The sequence below is a fragment of the Barbatula barbatula genome (genome assembly GCF_947034865.1).
Source record: "Barbatula barbatula genome assembly, chromosome: 12".
Classification (NCBI taxonomy): Eukaryota; Metazoa; Chordata; class Actinopteri; order Cypriniformes; family Nemacheilidae; genus Barbatula; species Barbatula barbatula.
The window spans coordinates 14,238,370-14,252,876 of NC_136775.1; the positions used below are offsets into that span (position 1 = coordinate 14,238,370).

Below are 14,507 nucleotides of genomic sequence, written 5' to 3' on the forward strand. Positions count from 1 at the left end.
GGTAAAGTGTACCAAACTAGTTTTTTTGTGGTAGGGCAATTCCATGCAAATGTCAACCTAACTATGAAACAAATCAGTTTTTAACCAAAGGTCTTTAGTGTACTGATAGCACAGATGTCAACATTTGGTCATTCAAATAGACATGGGAGATCACAAAGTTTAAAAGCATTCATTTTTATTTTTAGTGCATGAGTGCCATTTTCAGGATTGTCACAAGCATAACGGTACATTTTTCTCATGAATGGACACATGGAAATTTTAATATAGTAACAATATTATATGTTTTATGAAAAGGCATCCCTACTGCATTTGCATAGTATTATTGCTTCTCGATTCTACATTTTAATTCACAGAAGGTCTACAAAGTACATCGTCTCTCAAAAACTGTTCTCACATCCACAATGCACGTTTATTTCCCATTTTAAAAAGTGAAAAATTGTGCGTAGAATGATATTTTTCTGATGCTTAGACTCTAGCAACAAGGGTTTGGTCAAATCTAAACAGATGGTTGAGTATGTTGGTAACAAAAACATTCTCAGAGCGTTTGTGTGTCACATCCAAAACGCAAAATGTCACATCCATAACTCTGGAATTGCTCGGTATTGATTACCATTTGTATAACAATGGTTTTACCAGACATACCAAGCAAAATCATCGATAATGTATGGTCACCAGTTCAAGATAATGGCTTAAATATAGTATATGTTCGTTTTTGTAGTAAACATGTTAAAAAGTGCATAAGATAACTGCTGTTTCATAGTTATCATCAACGTCCTATGCATTACTTATATTTTAGTTTTTATTATTATTTGAGCAAATGCAATGGTGCTCCACTGGAGTTTGTTCTGCAGATGTGTGCAACCTCTGTGTAGAGGGCGACAGCTTGAGTAATCTGCGTTCAGGTCACCTAAAGTCAAATACATTTTATGTTGTGATGTGGCTTTGCAGACAACTGGAAAAATAAAATTCCTCCTGACCTAACTATGACACTAAAACCCATTTAGCATCATTGCTAAACTATGGCGTTTCCTGGCAACATCTGCAGCATACAGCTCCAGATTACACCTGAAACTGTTCCTCTTATCTGGAGCAGAGCCTGAAGTCCTGTCTGCTGCCAGATTCCCAGAGAGAGAGAAAGCAGAGCGGTGACCCCATCTACTGCTTCTCCCATCTTCTATTTCATTCCTCCACACGGGAGACTGAGGAGTTATGAATACACCTCATGCTGGCCAAGATTCCCAGGTGCGTCTGTCTGGTGTGTGTAGCTGCCTGTTGGAGAGACTCTTCATCTTTTATCAATCGAGGTGAATTACTCAAAACATGTCTGTGACAACATTCCCAACACATTTTTCTTGAGACCATCAGAACGTCATACGCTCAGTTAGACATGCATGAAGGTCTGGTTCACGTTTCAGGGGTAACGCACAGGTTTCAGTCTATATCGCAGTAAACCACATCACAGAGTGTTTGTAAAGGCCGGATTAACCCTGCAGACAGGCAGTCAGGGTGTTTAGCAAAGAGGCAGTGAGGTTTTACCTCAACACTCAGAGAGAGCAGCTGAGAGACGGCCGATGTGTGTAATGAGCTGTTCTTCATATGCTTCACAGAGCACAACATTCCAGAACGCTCCCAACGGCATTACTTCACAACACAAGAGCACAGCTGATTTTACCTGAGCTCATTCAGATGAGTTTAAGCTAAAATAACAGTTTGTGAACTATTCAAATGTATTAAAAGATAACAAGTTTATAGTTTATATTCATGTTAAAACAACACAATACTAATATTTTTTACAGGTATTTTAGTATCACATCAAAAATATATATTTCTTATGTACAAACTTTTCACGTGTCTTTGCATTTGCTCAGTCTTTTAGGTGGCTGTTGGATGACATGTCACTAATGATGTTTGATTTTATTGAAATTCAACAGACACTGGACTGGAATTGACACAATACATTTAGAAATGCTGATAAAAGGCAAAACTGAAGAGCTCTTTACACTTTCATACTCCTGGAAACCTAAAAAAAATTCCATCCTTGACAGATAAGGATTAGACTGATGCATGAACATCTGCCCCCACAAACTTGAGCCATCGGTTGAGTGTTGTTGTATTGGGGCATCCCGAAACTCATATTGAAAGGAAGTAGTTTAGTGATGAATTTTTAAAAGTTAAAAAAGTGACGCTTTCCTGAACAAACTATACAAAAAAGAAACCTAGACCATATACAAAATATAATTTACCATGATATAAGTATGTGAACTGGCCTCTCATCCTATAGACACCTTTACTGTTCTTGTGGGCTGAGCTTAGGTGGAGGCAGAAAGATCCCCCTGACCGCATAATGCTAAGTAGCATGTTTTGTTTGCTTGCTTTTTGACAATGACTAGAAAGAAATCGGACATGAAAAATAACCTTGTTCCTCGTTTCTGATTTGGGCATACGTGAGATTTTTTAGACATATACCCAAATCTGGTTGTTTTAAGATGGCTAGTAGGATGCCAACTTTCACCTGAGGTGAACAAAGAAATATTGTTGAAGAGGCTTAAAATCTGGTTTTCTGAAACCCTCTATGCCCTCAATCATGTTCGGGTGCACAGCTTGAGCTCCCTGTCTGTCTGTTATCATTCACAATGACCAGAACCTGAAAAAGATCTCCTCCTGGCTTTTTCCTCTGCTTACATTTGTTTAATTTACATTCGAAATTTCCCTCACAACTGGGTCAGCCAACGTTTGGGCCCATCTGTCAGCGTTCTGCATTTATTTTTGTAAGGCTAAAGGCCTTCTATCAAGGTCCCGGTCTATACGACAAGCAGCAGAACCTTTACTGCTCTCAACACGTTTCTTAATCCGGCATAACGAAATCTGGCTCAGCCATTGGTGCAGCGAAAGTAAGGTATAAAGTATTTCTTATGTTTAACCACAAAACAGAAACACTCTGGAAATGTTTCCACAAAGAAAGAATGTTCTCCACCCGCCGGACATGACAGTCAGATCAGTGGCGGTGGTGCTTTCAGGAAAAACTGATGACGAAGACCTTTTTCCCGTAAGCTTTGAGTTATTTTAACTTCCATTCTTGTTTGATTGAGTTTTGATTAAGATTCCCTGTTTCCTTATGAGACAGCTTTATTACCGGGGCCCATTAAATTTCCATTAGGAGTCGTTCCTGGACATTGTAAATTCAGCAGGAACTCATCATTAAACAATCTAAGCCGATCGCTGGGTCAATTGCTCGTGTACCATTACCTAGGAACGGTCACAGCTAGCTGGTAAATCAATGGGGCAGGACACAAAGCACACATGTGCTGGCCATGACGATGCAAGTGTCCTATCAACAAGCGGTTAAGAATAGCCTGAGCAATAGTTTTTGGGGACTTTTCTGTGGACGACTATGTTTTGGCTCCCTTACTAAAACGGATAGACAAAGCTATCTGCAGAAAGCTTCACACCTGAACTGAGTAACATGTGGAGATTCCAACTAAACATAGAAATGCTGGAACTGTTGCACATGATGTATCAGGATAGCTGAAGGATGAGCGTGGTGAATCAATATAACACTTCACGCCACATGATGGAACTGCACTCTGTATAAAGCTTTAGAAACTTTAGAAACTGTTCGTCATTAGCCACATACTGTTGCGCTAACATGCATGTATCTAATGGCACGTGGCTATAAATCCACCTGAATCCCTCCAAACGATAGATTGATATTCCATACAGTGGCTGACTTCATGCTTTGGTCTAGGGCCAGTTGTTCACACGTGCGACCATAGCACAAGACCCTGTACGCATATATAAGCGTGTAAACACGTGTGAGGGCAAGGTTCAGATTCTTTTCTTCAAAATAGCAACATATCTTTGCTATTACACTTTTGGGGCCTATATCTATGACCTATGATGATGGCGACGATGAGAAACGTGAGACATCTGATGAGGGCCAAAGTCCTCGTGGTGTAAATAACTATAGAGCAGGAAACACCTGCTTCTGCTAAATTACAGCCTTATCTTAATCTATAGCTACATTTATTTACTACATTTAATATATTTCTTCACTGTTCACTCTTAAAAACTCTAAGGGTAGCCTCTATCACATACGCTTTACTGAATCTCCACAGATCTGATATGAATTGTATAGTAAAACTCTGTAAATGTTAGCAGTTACTGTATAGTAAAATGCCTGGCTTTTGTTGAAGAATAAAGCAGGCCAACATCTGTTTAAAGGCAGCATCACGTCATGTTTGTGTGCAGGTTGAAGCCAGTGCTGTAAAACTGGAGATTCAAGCCTTCAAGAGCATGTGAATGGAGATATTTTGCTTGGTAATATTTCCTCAGACAGCTACAAATGAATGCTATACTTGCAATGAATTATAACGAAATACATTTAAAGGTGTAATCTGTAACTTTTCATCTCTTTTCGCCATCTCTGTTTGAAAATTGCAAGTTAGTCGTAGAGTTTTCTTACGTGGGTTGTGCTTCGGCACAGTTCCTCTGTGAAGATGGGTTAACAGCTCTTCATAACAAAACCAGCCCAATGGCCATTCAACACTAGCCGGAAAAAAAAATTGTGTTACCGGACGTACAACCTCCCATTTGCTCAAAATCTGTCCTGACCATTAAATTATAAATCAATATTATAAACTTACCGTTGTGAAACATGGTAAGTGTATGAGACAGATTTGAATACTGATGTATTCAATAAATGTATGAATGTACTCAATGTATGAGTCATGAATGTACTAATGAATTTTTGATTATTTTTAACCTAAAAGTTACATTGCAATTCTTTTGTGTACTGTTGTAATATTAAATAGGAAATTAAAGGTCCATGTGTCATTTTTTTGAGGATTAAACTATTTCTATCTATATACACAGCGGTACCCCTTGCATGGAATTAAACATGTTGTTTCCACAGTAGCCCTTGACATATGATTGGCTACTTTCTCATTCTGTACAGCTTTTGATTTGACAAGAAACTCTGTGGTGCAAAATGAGTCGTCAATTATGTTATCTTTATAATTTCTTATTTTCACAAATGAGAAAAACGGATAGTGTACCATTTAGGAGTACACCAACACATATTTTCACAGAAATAAAAGCTTTAGCGCAAGTTCTGGCAAGAAGACTCTAATGCTACGTCACTCATTATCTTTAGTTTTAGGCTATCATCATCTTATACTTGGTATGTTTGTGATCTGCACTTTCTCAACATGTGCCTTTGTAGATACTGACACCAAAATTCAACTCCCTACTCCCCACCACCTCTAAGTCGGACCCCGTCCATACATCCCAGGTGGGGTCGGCTCCGCCCCACCTTTAACTTCAGGCAGGAAGAGCAAGAATCTACGACCCTCTGGATTCGAGATACGGACGGGGCCTACGCCAAAGAACTTTATCATATCATCTTTCGCTTTTATTAGCTGTTCAAAAAATGTCATTGGCAAACCGTCCGGCGCCTCAGGAGAGGGAAACAGTGCCCTACCAACGCTGTTTTACAGTGGAGGTGGGAAGCTGTTGACCTCAACAGGGGATGTCGTCGGACGGTGGAAGGAGTACTTCGAGGATCTCCTCAATCCCACCGTCACGTCATCCACTGAGGAAGCAGAGGCCGAGGGCTCAGAGGTGGACTCGTCCATCACCCAAGCCGAAGTCACTGAGGTAGTCAAGAAACTCCTCAGTGGCAAGGCTCCGGGGGTGGATGAGATTCGCCCTGAGTACCTCAAGTCTCTGGATGTTGTGGGGCTGTCTTGGCTGACACGTCTCTGCAGCATCGCGTGGCGGTTGGGGACAGTGCCTCTGGGATGACAAACCGGGGTGGTGGTCCCTCATTTTAAGAAGGGGGACCGGAGGGTGTGTTCCAACTACAGGGGGATCACACTTCTCAGCCTCCCCGGGAAAGTCTATGCCAGGGTACTGGAAAGGAGAATACGGCCGATAGTAGAACCTCGGATTCAGGAGGTACAGTGTGGTTTTCGGCTCTACACCCTCTACAGAGTGCTGGAGGGTTCATGGGAGTTTGCCCAACCAATCCACATGTGTTTTGTGGATTTGGAGAAGGCATTCGACTGAGTTCCTCGCAGCATCCTGTGGAGGGTGCTTCGGGAGTATGGGGTCGGTGGTCCTTTGCTAAGGGCTGTCAGGTCCCTGTACGACCGTAGCAGGAGCTTGGTTCGCATTGCCGGCAGTAAGTCGGACTTGTTCCCAGTGCATGTCGGACTCCGGCAGGGCTGCCCTTTGTCGCCGGTTCTGTTCGTAATTTTTATGGACAGAATTTCTAGGCGCAGCCAGGGGCCAGAGGGTGTCAGGTTTGGGGACCACACGATTTCGTCTCTGCTATTTGCGGATGATGTTGTCGTGTTGGCCCCTTCAAGCCAGGACCTTCAGCATGCACTGGGACGGTTTACGGCCGAGTGTGAAGCGGCTGGAATGAAAATCAGTTCCTCCAAATCCGAGGCCATGGTCCTCAGTCGGAAAAGGGTGGCTTGCCCACTTCAGGTTGGTGAAGAGTTCCTGCCTCAAGTGGAGGAGTTTAAGTATCTTGGGGTCTTGTTCACGAGTGAGGGAAGGATGGAACGGGAGATTGACAGACGGATCGGTGCAGCTTCTGCAGTAATGCGGTCGATGTACCGGTCTGTCGTGGTGAAGAAGGAGCTGAGCTGCAAAGCGAAGGTCAATTTACAGGTCAATCTACTTGGGTCATGACCGAAAGGACAAGATCCCGGATACAGGCGGCCGAAATGAGCTTCCTCCGCAGGGTGGCTGGGCGATCCCTTAGAGATAGGGTGGGAAGCTCGGTCACCCGGGAGGAGCTCGGAGTAGAGCCGCTTTTCCTCCACATCGAGAGGGGTCAGCTGAGGTGGCTTGGGCATCTGTTCCGGATGCCTCCTGGACGCCTTCCCGGAAGGTGTTCCGGGCCCGTCCGACCGGGTGGAGACCCCGGGGAAGACCTAGGACACGCTGGTGGGACTATGTTTCCCGGCTGGCCTGGGAACGCCTCGGTGTCCCCCCGGAAGAGCTAGAGGAAGTGTCTAGGGTGAGGGATGTCTGGGCATCTCTACTTAGACTGCTGTCCCCGCGACCCGGCCCCGGATAAAGCAGAAGAAAATGGATGGATGGATGGAAAAATGTCATTGCAACGTCATCTTGCCTCCAGACTCTTTCTGGCAGAACTAGCACACATGGAAATCAGCTTTGTGGAACCTTGAAGTCATGTAAATGTTAAGAAAACTTCAGCACATGTGCTAACATTGTTGTGTGCAGCATGTACAAGACATTTTTTGGGACGGACTGTAGAGCATTTGTAAATCTGTGTATGTAGGACTGCGTGGGACTGTTTGGATTGAGTCTGACAGAATGTAGGTCAGCCAGGTGGAGCTGAACTGAAGTCAGATGGAGGTTAAACGTCACGGCAGCGATGCAGGATCCTACCCCCATCTAAAGACACGCAGACTTTCCTGAAGCCATTCACGCAGTTTTCAATAGAGTAAACAAACTCTAATAGATGCAACCAAAACTCCATGCCCAATGCAAACACGTCAATTATTGCAAAAGAGTTCTCCTGCTCGCATGAGTTGTTTTTTAAATAAAAATGTGCAATATAAAAATATGGAAGGAAATTCATCACCATAGGTGGCACTATGCACTAAAGTTTGTTTGCAAGCTATAAAGTACAAAGAAGAAGTACGGCCAGAATGACTAATGACAAGGAGAATCAAAATACACTTTAATCACATAACATTGTTTAATGGAAACGCAGTCATTCCGCCATATTGTTTTATTCGACATTTAGAAAACACCGCTTCAATTTAGCACAAATCTGTAATGGAAACTGTCTAGTGTCACATGCTCTCATGGTTGGGATATATGTTTTCAATCAGCACGCTCTCTTTAATCAAATCAGGAAGTTAATGGCTTTAGAATATAATTGGAACAAACTATTGTTTAAAGAAAACAAAAGGATAAGAGAGGCAGTTTTATTTACACTGACGGCATTTCGCTTTTCAAGTTTCTCATGTTTGGCAGGACGGTACGTGCAATTAGGTGTAATGGTAAAAATAGAAACCACTTCTGGTAAACACTTTTTACGAAAACGATCTTAGACCTGCGTTAATCATCAAAATAATGTGCACGGTGGAAGTCTTTAATGACTCAAAACTTAAAACAAAGTTTCTGCTTTGATGCTCTCGATAGTTTCCTATCGACCTGTGCATCAAAACCACAAGCGGTTCTAAAGTAAGTGAAAAGTAAAATCGCAGAACATCACGCTTTTTGTTTCGATAAGGAGCAAACTTTTTCCCAGACTGAGTTTTAAAAAGTGTACAAAATACCATTTGAACCTTGACCAGTGAGCCCATATAGCCACGTGTTCTCTGAGCGCTGGAGAGTCTGCGGTGGTTTGCTGGGTTTGGGGGACTGCCCAACAGGTCTCGTTTCGTCTGTGCTCTGTCCGTGTTATTCAAAGTCTGGGAGAGAGGGGGAAACCCTTCGACACTGCTCACAGGAGGCCTACGCAAGAGCTGAACTATTCGGGATCCCCTCCCTTATATTGACACTGACCTTATGAGGTCATAATTCCTAAGAAAGTTTGTCATCTTCAGGAAAATGTGGGAAAGTGTTCATCAGGCGGTTGACGTTAAACACATGAAGTCTATCTTTAGACAGTGAATTGTCCCAAAACATATTCCAAACAAAAGTGTCTTTGATTCAACGGAAAACTGCTTTTTGAATTCTGTAGGTGAGTATATATGGAAACTATTCTGCTTTTCTCACGGGATCCCATGAGTAACTGGTGTCAGGTTTTGTAGCCACTGACGTGCCTGTCCTGGAGATTCTCTCCCTGCAGGAGAGCAAACCTCAATCTGCAATAATGAAATTACATTTCCAAAGTAAAAAAGCAGGTCCTTACAGTATATCGCTGTGCCATCTCTCAAATACTACACCATGCATAAATATCATCAGCATGAATCTCTGTGAGACGTAGGGCTGGTTAGGGAGCACTTATTTGGCTCTCAAATGGTTTAAAAGCACCAAAAGATATGGCATGATTCATCTCTGTCTCTCGCTCTCCTGGCCAGGTTGTAAGCTTCAAAACAGACTTGGTTATTTTACTGTACTATAAGGACTGGTCTGGTTGGGGCTAGATTAGAAATGTGGTTAAGGGCAATTCCATGCAAATCTCAACCCTAAGTTGAAAAAAGTTTTTACCAAAAGGTTTTCACCATACTGACAGGTAGGATGTCAATATTTGGTGGTTTAAATATCTATGTGTCTTTCTTAAAAGTTTTTAAAGCATAGTTTTCCTAAGTGAATTGTCACATTCACAATGAAATGGTCACACCCATAACAGATCATATTCCTCATACAGTAAATGGGTACATGAAGATTAAAATAAAATATTTTATGTTCTATAAAGATGAATCCCTTTGCACTTGTTGAGTATTCTTGCTTCTGGGTTGCACATTTGAATTCACAGAAATCCTACAAAGTACGTTGTCTCTAAAAAATGTGCATCCATTTATATCACCTCCATAACGCATGAATTGTTCTTTTTTTCAAAATGGAAACTTATGCTTATGATGTTTTTCTGATGTCTGGACTCTATCAACAGGGGTTTGGTAAAATAAAAAGAGATGATTCAAAATATTGTATATAAGTACATTCTCTGAGAATTTATATTTCAAGTTTTGACTGAAAATGTCACATGCGTAACGCTGGAAATTAACAAACGCTGATTTTTCTGATGAATCTGTAATTGAAAAATGCATTTAATGCTGCCTAAGAAGTCTTTGGAGCAGAACTATATTATAAAATACAGAACTTCAATAAATATCACACATTTTACAAGAAAACCTTTTACATTTTGTAACTGAAAGCAAATGCTTAACACATCCATCTGAAGGCGTTTTCCAGGACTCCAGGGAGTAATAGTGATTATCTGTCACTGCACACTAGTGCACTTGAGTACTTTGTAACTCTGTCAACAGAAATGTGATGATAAACATTCCCTGCCATCCTTCAGGCTAATTTCACTTTCTTTTCCTCCATCCGCTCATAAAGTTTCTCTGGACTGACTTGCTTCTCTGGTGGAGACCAGATGGTTGTGGGACCCCAGACTCAGTAACTGTGAGGGGGTTATGGGGGAAGTGCTCCCTCAGGTCTAGGAAAGCAGCAGAGCCACTGAGAGGCCTCTTACCCGGAGGCACAGGTGTGAGGGGCCCCAGTCCCAGGACCGAACCCCACTCGGCTGTCAGAGGGGGAATTAAACGGACAGGGAGTGTGGGTGAAACACAGAACACTGAATTATGAATCTCCATTTACAGAATGTACTCTGACATACTGACATATATCTTCAATTTGAGATATGTAGATGAGGTTCAGGGATTCAAAAGATTTTTCTGATATTTTTTAAATGTATTTTTTAAACGTTTTATTTAATGTAGCCAATAGTTTTAGTCAATTTCTATAGGTTTTACATACAAAACAGTACCTTTCAAAAGTTTAGGGCTAAGTGACTGAAATGTTTTTCACAATCTTAAAAAATGTCTTTGGAGATGTATGCGGAAATGTTTTAAAATATTTTGGGGGAGAAAAAGTTCTTATTTTCATAAGAAACTAAAATGTGATTTGCAAAAAATGTTTTAAAAATGCATGACTGAAATTGAAAGATGAAGAAAGAGCGGCCAATAAGAATGCTGCTTAAAAAAAGCATCTCTGCATAAGACCTTAAATAAACTGGTGGATAACATGCCAAGAGTACATTTTTACAAATTCTCAAATATGCAACTGGTGACTACATTGGAGATGCAAAATAATTTCTTTAGTCAGAAAATAATTCCAACATTTGTTATTTCCTTTGTGTTGACTTAAATGAAAAAATGTGGAAAACATTTTATTATAGACTGAATAAGTGACCCTCAACTTTTAAACACAATAATAAGAAAAATACTTAGAAAATCTTCTCTTGTAAATAAAATGATTTGAAAACTAAGAAAAATGCCTCGTTTTAAAAAATACGCAATGTATGATTTTAAAAACTAGTCTCCGAGATGCTAAATATATGACTATATCATTAAATGATATGCTTAAAGTGTACCTATTCATTTAGTATGGTGGGGTGGTTGGGGCGTGTTAAAAAGGCAGAGAACCCTTGACATATTTAATAAGTATACAGTTACAGTATATATCTGTACAGTAGCGAGCCATTTTTGTTTAGTCTGTCATGTACATCTATAAACTTTAATCTGCTAGGGTGCCTCCCGACCTTGATTTACATGGACAGAGTGAAATCAGATCATACTGTAAGCACGCAAACGCCGCTGGACAGAACACAGAGTGTGTTGAGAGAGAAGGTGTAAACTCAGATTTATGCTTTGGCATAGACTCAACTTTTCCATGTGTTTTCATGCATTTGGCTTGAAGTTATGGAGCTGGACTCTCAGGGCTCTAGTATCAGCAAACTCCAAGGTGCTGAAAACAGCCAACAAGAAAAGAGCAGCCTTATCTCATCATAATATACAGCATCAGCCATGAGAGTACGTATGTGCTTCTTATTAGACAAATGTGTGTTTGGATGTTGTCTGTGTTTTGCTGTAAATATGATCCAAAATGTTTGCTTTTGTTTACATATGAAGATTGTTTTACTATTTATATTATCATTAATATTATCTGCATTATGTATATGATCAACAGAATTTATTTTGCTGGCATAAACTCACGCTGGCTCACGATAGTACACCAAAAACATTCTGTCATCATTTAATAACACACTTGTCATTTCAAACCTGTATTACTTTCTTTCTTCTTCAGAACACAAAAGAGGATATTTTCACCTATTTACTTGCATTGGTTTTGTGTCGATACCATAAAAGTGAATTGGTGCCGGCGCTGTTCGGTTACAATCTTCCTTCAAAGGACTTTTTTTGCGTTTTATGAAAGAAAGAAAGTCATACAGGAAATGACAAGGGGGTGAGTAAATGATGACAGAATGTTCATTTTTCCGTGAACTGTCGCTTTAAGTTTTTAAAAAATACTTCTTTAATTCTTTAATATGGTTGATTGTAAGTACTGGAATAGACAAACATGTAACACACAATCCTTTATGAATTATTTCCTGCTTTTCTTTTGTTTGTGGGTTTTTGGGTTGTCCAGTGTGTTTATCTTTCTGTATATTCCGCTGTTTCCGTGAAATAGAAAAAAACCTGTTGCAGATTATTTCCACATAACTGTATTCCATCATCCCGCCTAGCCCTACTCGTAACTTCTTTGTTTAAAATCCCACATCTTTGTTTCCAAATTTTCAATGTGGCTTAAGATTTCTGGACCTCGCTGTGCTTGAACACATGTGCACGTTCTCCAAAAGAACATTGGAAAGGAAAGATTTCCACAGCGTGCTGGTCGTGAGAAACTAGGTCAGCTGTGATCCAGGTTACAGGCGTTCTGTAGAGAGCCTACAACAGCAGCTCTTTCCCACAGCCACAGAAACCCTACCAAACAAACAAACACATATACGAACAAAAACAGACAAATGAACTTAGATGGAAAGATAGAGTGCGAAGGAACCGTTTTAAGAGTTTGAAATAGCTCTAAACAACAAACAGCAGCAAGACAGCTTGTTATCATCATCTCTCTCTCTGTATATAAAGTATAAATCTCACTTTACTCATCCGTCTCTCTCTCACACAAGACGAAAGTTCGGCATTGCCTGTCTCAATCAACGTGGATGTTAAGGAACAAGCCCAGTTGTGAAGTAAACACAACGAAACCGGGTCAAACTAGGACAACACGACTAACATTTCCATTGTAATCCAGACTCTATTCCAGCTTTTATATTGCTTATTTAATTGCAGGAGTAAATTAAGGGTGCATGAGAAAGCTTCAGGGAAGCATACAGACACAGTTTGAGATAATTATGGCATCCTGTTACTCAAAGGTGTGCTGGGACTCACTGAGAGTCTATAAAAGCATAACTGCAGCGTGAATCATCTGTGGAAACCAGAGAAGAAAACGCAGTCACATCCTACAATGTCTAAAAGGGAACAACCGCATTCGCTCAAACTCTACCGGATCTGTACTGTCAGTCTGCTTGGTGCTCGTGTTTCCTCACGCTATCGCACACTTAAACCACATCCTCAGAACCGCAGTATCACTCCACAAATACAATGACAAAGCTGCTGTCTCAAAGCACATTTCTGGCGCATACAAAACAAGGCATCTAAAAGAAACCGATTTTGTGATATAAGGTTTTACCATAAGGACCCAAAGCTTTAAGATTGTTCTATAAGACTATTCAACTTTTCATGTATCGAGTCCCTTGCTGTTTATATATACATTTATTGTGCTCTTTGTCTGGAATCTGTATTTACATTTTAAACGCTACAGCAAACAATGGAAACGTTTTAGTCATGCAGCACAACTCTTATACCGGTCGGCCTTTCATACACCGTGGGTCCCCTTGCATGGAATTTGCCATGTTGTTTCTACAGTAGCCCTAAACAGACAAACTGCTCTACTGAGCGCGTTTGGTAAATACATTATCTGCTTCGACAATGAAGCGACAATGTGATGACATCTTAGTTCTGGCCCTAAAATCTTATTTTACTAATATTGGAATTGACTTGTGTCTTTCCATAGACGGAATGACTTTGATACTGTATATACCGTTTACTGTATCGCCCCTTCTGCATTTTTATGTCTTCATTATCATTTAGTTGGATTTATAAGCTGTTTTACTCACAGGGACAAAAAAATGACAGGTATTATTATAATTGTGGGGACGCTTGCCAACAATGTAGGGTTTACCAGGACTACAGACACCTACACACATCACCTGTTATAAAAATAATCTCATTCCCACAAACTAAAACATTGTATGTCAAATGTACATACGATATGTACTACACCAGTACAAATTCCCATATGTAGACACTCGTACAAAACAAGCTGAGAAATGCCCCCTCATGCAGGGTGTTCATTGACCCCAACAATTGCCGTCGACAAAGGGGATGCTCCTGCGTTAACGCTGGCTACAGTAATTTATTCTCCCCATGCATATGAGGTCAAGGGTCAGGCATGTTATTAGGCTGCTAAGAGCTTTCTCTGCCTTGGGATGAGGTTGTGGGTGGGGAGGTCTGTAGGGGACTGGAGACCCTCCCTGAGAGGTCACCAAAATTTCACAGTCCACTGAGAGAGGGCAGAGCTCACATGCTTTAATGTCCAGTAAAAACCATTGGCAGGATGTTACAGGTCGTAAAATGATTTTAAACAACCCTCCTAACCCCTCCTTCTGAGAAAAAGACAACGTTTTGATGCTTTACTGCCTTTTAATACCGTTGGCTGGAAAATACATGGAACCAAAGTTGAACATGTATTGTTGTGTAGCAATTGTGTTGTATTGTGATACAGAAAAATTTTTTATCTTGAATGCATTATACAGCAGGTCTCTATAAATAAAATTGTTTCCCAAATGCGTAAATGCAACTCTTTGTGATGTGGCTTTGGTTGCTCTGAATAAT

General features: G+C 40.7%; 1 protein-coding gene across 1 annotated transcript in view; it reads right to left on the reverse strand.

Moving 5' to 3' along the window:
* Nucleotides 1–14,507, reverse strand: part of fhod3b (formin homology 2 domain containing 3b) — a 116,991-nt gene that overhangs the window by 31,692 nt on the left and 70,792 nt on the right. The window lies entirely within an intron of this gene.